Source organism: Streptopelia decaocto, assembly GCF_964273445.1.
Source record: "Streptopelia decaocto genome assembly, chromosome: 1".
In the NCBI taxonomy this organism is placed as follows: Eukaryota; Metazoa; Chordata; class Aves; order Columbiformes; family Columbidae; genus Streptopelia; species Streptopelia decaocto.
Genome location: NC_138663.1, coordinates 146,633,627 through 146,639,472, shown reverse-complemented (window position 1 = coordinate 146,639,472; position 5,846 = coordinate 146,633,627). Strand labels below are relative to the sequence as shown.

The window sequence follows — 5,846 nt, the reverse complement described above, 5'->3', positions numbered from 1 at the left end:
AGGTATCTACTAATACAACCGTGGAGACCAACTGCCTAATTAGCATTTACAAATTAAAATGTTAAACATAAAGACATATTCCATATACAGTCTGCTATATGTAAAACACATTCGTGCATAATACAGCAGGCAGCTGAAAACGTGAAGTTGACTGGCTTCCAGATATGTAGCGTTCTTGGCTAATGTGATCTGCTCTGGGTTTTCAAGCTTACCCATACTGTAGTTCATAGTTCTTATGACCAAGTTGATAGCTGTGCTACGGATATTACACTAACCAATCTGGAGAAAATAGGAAAATATACAGATTACTTTTAAAGGCTGACGATAATGACGATAAACACAATAGGCAGGCGGATCATTTCTCCATACTTTTTATTCTGAAGGCTTCAATCGGAACCTTATTTGTTGTTTTGAGCGTAACAAAGCAGTTCGGGTTTTGTAATGAATTAGAACAATAATACAGAATTGCACATGCAAAGCAAGATAGCTGCTAAAATAGGGGTCTTTTATTTTTTATTTTTTCTTTTCTTTTTTTTTTTTCTTTTCCCCAGCTGCATAATTCTGATATTACCCAACGTGTCGTGCTCCGAGTTCACCTCACAAGGACTGTAATGAAAGTTGCCAAATGAATGGAACAGTCTATCTGTTGAGTTGAGCTCAATGTAGACACATTACATATGATGGAAACCTAATGCTCCCACCGACGTTAGAATCAGATGGATATATAGTTCCAATCCAGCTCCTTGAACATGTAGATTTTTATTTATAAGAATAATTGTGCATGTAGTGACACAAAAAGGGGATTTACAAGTTGGAGTCTTTTAAAACAGACTGTGAAAACCTTAGCCCTGCTTTTATTAGACATGATATCATTCTGATTTGCGTGCTTGCCATCTCAATAGCGTTTCACATGTGAAAAAAAAAAAAAAGAGAAAGATCCATATGCATTACATAGATTTTCTTTTACGCACATAAGGACTGGCAGTCTCTTAGTGGATAAGAGGGTGAATAATTGTGATACACCAGAAAACAGTTCGTGCAGTTTGGCAGCTCTGTTTTTTATTATTAGATTTTTTGACATTTGAACTTGTCTATTGTCTGAGGAGCTCAGTGCAGATTGCAGTAGGTCAACCTTAAGGCTGCTCTTTTTGGCATTGCACACAAACATGCACACGCTGTCTGTTCTCCTTGTGTGAATGCAGCAGCTACAGTTTTACCGCGTATTTTTTTTTTTTTCCTAAATGCACATGTATTTATATTTATCTAATCCGCTTGGGGTTTTCACGGTCATGTGGTTAGTTTGTACGCGTGTTCATTTTACACCCGTTCCTCCAACCTATATAATTGCCTGATGTTGGATACTTTTAAGTACTCAGCCGCTTTTACAGCAGTATAATTCCAGCATCACGATGTTTGATAAAAGGGACTTCAGTAGCCCTGGGATTAAATGACATATTTCCCCGCAGCTTCGCTCAACTCCATCATGACTCCTACAGTCAAAAGTTAACATTATTCATCATCTCCTCGCATTTATTCCCTCCTCCCCTCTCTAAATTCAGCCCCGCCATCTGACTTGTGAGACAATTTCTTGCCGCCTGCTAGAGCTGAAGCAGGGGAGAAGAAGGGAAGAAAGGAGGGGGCAGAGGCGGGGACCCGAAAGCCAGGTGGGGAGCCCACCGCCACCCCACGGCCTCGGGGGCGGCCTCCGCTCCGCCGGCCCTTCCGCGGGCGCGGAACGGACCGCGACCGCGCCGAAGTCCCAGCAAACCCCCGCCCAGGCGGGGCGCCCGGGGGGGAGGGAGCCGCTGCTGGCGTGGAAAATGCGAAATAGGGATGGATCCCCTCGGGGTGGGAGGGGGAAGGGGAGCGGGAAAAGTGGATCAAGCCCGCCTAGGAGAGTCAGTTTGCGCTGGGAAAATCCCGAGATCGCGCGTAAATAACTTTTCCCTGGAGTGACTCGCGTCTCTTCCTCTTTCTTCTCTCCTTTGGTTGGTGCTGTTTTAAATTGAGACTCTCATCTGCCTGGGTGCAGAGACTCAGGCCGAATAACAGCCGATCTATCAGTCTTTCATTTAAATATGTATCTATATACATAGATAAGTATTCGCATACGCATATGTAGATACACGTACAGCCATGCACAGCCGCATATACGTCTAGATTTGTTCCCCTCTTCACTCCTCCCTTCCTTCTTTAACAAGAGCCTGATAACGCGTTTAAGGCTTGTTATTTGAACTCTCAGATCAGCATGCAGAAATGTAATTGCATCGTTTTTCATCAGGAAAGAAAAGAAGGAGGAAGCGGAGGGGGGGGGGGGGTGTGCGGAATTCCTGCCCCCCTCCGCATACACAGGCACCCAGTGCTCGGTAATCGCTGAGTCACGGTATTGGGGGTCAGTGGGTAAACATGAAGCAGAGAGCAAAACCCTGGCGCAAACCACATCCCTCCTCATCTCCAGCCTGGAGATCCCTCCCCTCCTCCTTCTCTTGGATTTATTAATCTGGATTTGGAATAAGGTGGCCCAAGTGTGGTCAGAGCCCTCTTTTGGGTCTGGATGTCTTCCTCAGGTGCAGTTGGATGTGCTTTGTTGTGGCGGGGATGTGGGACAAAAATCAACATTAAACTGCTGTTTAAACCGCCGGTGATGTGCTTCGTTTTGGGGGGAGAGAGGAGGAGGAAGAAAGGGGGAAACACCGGCCAGTTCACCTAGGGATGTAAAGAAAGGGAAAGCTTTCTCCGGGGCTGGGCCCTGATCTGGGTTTGTTTATTCCTGTTCAAACGCTATTGTTCCTGCCAGCCTTTGACACAAACAAAAGGGGCGGGGGGGGGGGGGTGGGGGGTGGCTGGAACAAAGCTACTCAAACCCAAGCAACCCTCAAAGGCGGATGAATACTTTCTTCCCTTTAAAAATTTATGTGGCAAGACTTTCTGTTGGAGGTTGTTTTCTGGGTCCCCCCCCACAACTGCCCTGTGAGCTGAGCAGAGAGCCTGTTTGTGATTCACTTACCAGGGCCCGCTTAGAGAGGTACATGTCCCCCCAGGTGGGTGCCACAGGGAGCCTCGCAGGGACAGCTTCTTGGGCCCCTGGTTGAAGTAGACTTGAAATCGTTTGCGGCAAGGCCTACAGTGGGAAACAAAGAGGCAGAATTGTTGGGAGCCCAAGAAGAGTCTGAAATACAGAGCGGCATTGAGCTTCCCAGAGATGCTTCAGCTTCTCAGTGGGGGACAGAGCAGGATCCTTTTTGGGCTGGCTTTGTGCAGTTAAGCGCTGGACTGTACAGCCCAGGCTGAATCAGAGGCATTGTGTGCAAATGAATAAGTGCACATTGTTTTGAGATGCTGCTATTGTATTTGGGGTTGGGGGGAGGAGGGGGTTACATTTAGTGTGTGTGTGGGGGTCTATGTGCTTTCGAAAGGTGAGTGCAGATTGCAATAGTTGCTGCTCTGTTTTTGTTTGTCAAACAGGGCCCTCCTCTTGGGAGAGGGGCATGTGGCAGATCCCAGCCCAGGATTACATTAATCAAAGCATTATTTCCCCAGGGATGTGCAGCACAAATGATAGTAAATCCTAATAAAATTGGATCGCTGAGAAATTGAACGCTTAAAGTAATCTGCTCTGCCTGATAAAAACTTCAAATTTATAAGATATTATGCATTCCCACCCCCAAACACCTTAGGTATCATCACTATGTGTGTGTATTATACATCTGTCTGTAGCAGAGAAATCACTGCTTAGTTTAATAGGTCGGTCATTATTGAATATATACATACATATAAGTGTGTGTGTGTGCACATATATTGCACACAGATGCACACAGTCATAAAAAACCCTAAAATCTATTTGGACTTGACAATATTAACTATGGTCAATATATTATATGGCCAATATTTAAGGGCTTTGCATATGGCACTTCTGCTGTGTCAGGTATGATACAAGGTTGGGACAAGGCTTCACATGGTTGTGTACCAGCACTGTAATCTTGCTTTTTACTGATGCTCACCATGGGCCTCCATGAAGGCACCTGCAATCTCAGCCCCACTAAAAGAAGATTTGCTTTTTAAAGCTGAGACCATGGGGGTGGTAGGGAAATTAAAAAAATACATGGAGATGAGCATTTGAAGCTGAGTTTAGAAAGCCTTTGAGGGGATGAGCTTCTGAAGCAAACTGCCTTGGAACGAGTGGGCATAAGTGAAAGAAGGGAAGATGTTCCTGAGGCGGTTATTTTGCCTTGGATGTGCAGTGCACCCACAGTCCCTCTGTGTAGGGCGAGGCCACCACCTTCCCTGCCCCTTGGCAAGGGCCATGGAAGGCCAGGGTAGCCGCTGGCAACTCGCTGGCTTCAAATTCTCAGTCTCAGCTACTTCCTCTCTGCAGAAGGAAAGTTTGTTTATAATTTCAGCCGTAGGACATGACAGTAAACTCAAAGAGACACACTGTCCAGCAGGAAAAAAAAAAGCTTCCCCCCCCGCCACCTCCCCCTAAAAAACCACTGCGCTTCCAAACGTGAAAGGGGCAGAAGGCATTTCCACTCACCCAGCTGAAACTCTTTGAAAGGCTGCAAGTTTTCCCCGCAGTTATAAATGCCGATCACTCCTCTTACCCCTGCCCATCTCTTGCCGTCCCGGGAGCCCGTCCGGCCGTGGGACTCTGTTCCCCCGCGGGCCCCGGCCCCGCCGAGAGTCCCCACGCGTGACCATGACTGGTTCCGCACGCTGCCCTGCGACCGACGCGTCCCGTACGCCTCTGCCTGCCCCCTTTTTTTTTTTTTCTGGCATGTCTAGGCAGACCGAAGTCGGCTTATCCCTTTCCCCTGGCGTGGGGTTTTCCTGCCCTGTCCTAGCCCCGGGAGCTTGCGGGGAAAGGCGGGTGAAGCGGCCCCGGCCCCGCAGCGCCCCTCGTTTTGGAGGGGAGCACACTGTCCTGCCCTTAGCTGTCCCTGCTGCGTGCGGATAGTGAGGTGGCGAGCCGGGGGACGACAACTGAGCCCTCTCCCAACCCCGAAATGACGCAGCCAAAGCATCGTCTCCCGGTCGGACTGGCTCCATTTCAGGAGCTCCGTCTCCCCCCACCCCCTTCTTCCCAGCCTTCCTCCTCCTCCTCGTCTCACCGTCACACTGAAACATCCCCCCCCTCCCGCCCTTCTCCCCCCCCCCACCCCCAGCCACCCCAAACTCCTTCCTCAGGACTGTGGGATGCTGGTGAGCTCTGGTGAGAGTTGCCGGTCTCCATTTCCAAGCAGGGAGCAGCCGGGACCGGTGAGGCAGCTGCGGGGGGGCTGTGCGGACCGCGGAGAGCAGCAGGGGGGGGTAGAGAAAACCGATGAATGAAAGAGGGGGAGAGGGGGAGGCTCTGCACCCGAGCCCCCCCCGTCTGAGCACCTCCCGCTCCCGGGAAGGAGCAGCCCCCGCGTTCCCCTTCACCCCCAAACAGAGCCCCCCTCCCCCCCCGCCCCGCTCCCCGTCCTCCCCTGCCAGCCGCCGACACGGCGCAGGGGCGGCTCCGCAGCGCTTCGCGTCCCTCTGCGCCCCTCTGCAGCTGCCCCGCGTCCCCCGACGGGGCTCCCGCCGCGCCCCGCACAACTGCCCTCGCCCTCCCCGGCGCGTATGCGGAGCGTGCGGGCAGGGATCCACTCACCCCTCCAGTGACGGTGCCTCTTTTCCTCTATTCCGCTTTCTTTTCCTAAAAAACCTCAACCACCGCCCCCCCCCCCCCCCCCCCATTAATTTGCATTCTGTTAGGCACCCTCGCTCGGCATTTCCCCCCGTTCAGACCGACCCTCCTCCCTCCCCACGTCCCGGGTGCAACCGGATGACAAAAATCAAAGCTGGTTCCAATTTACCCCGGT

At 50.6% G+C, this 5,846-nt stretch overlaps 1 long non-coding RNA gene across 1 annotated transcript; it reads right to left on the bottom strand.

Moving 5' to 3' along the window:
- Positions 1-418: 418 nt before the first annotated feature.
- On the bottom strand, positions 419-4,798 carry LOC309453153. Its single transcript, XR_014186691.1, has 3 exons — positions 4,535-4,798; positions 3,008-3,121; positions 419-606 (listed from the first exon to the last, which is right to left on the bottom strand). It is a non-coding gene; the product is annotated as an uncharacterized lncRNA (long non-coding RNA).
- Positions 4,799-5,846: the final 1,048 nt, after the last annotated feature.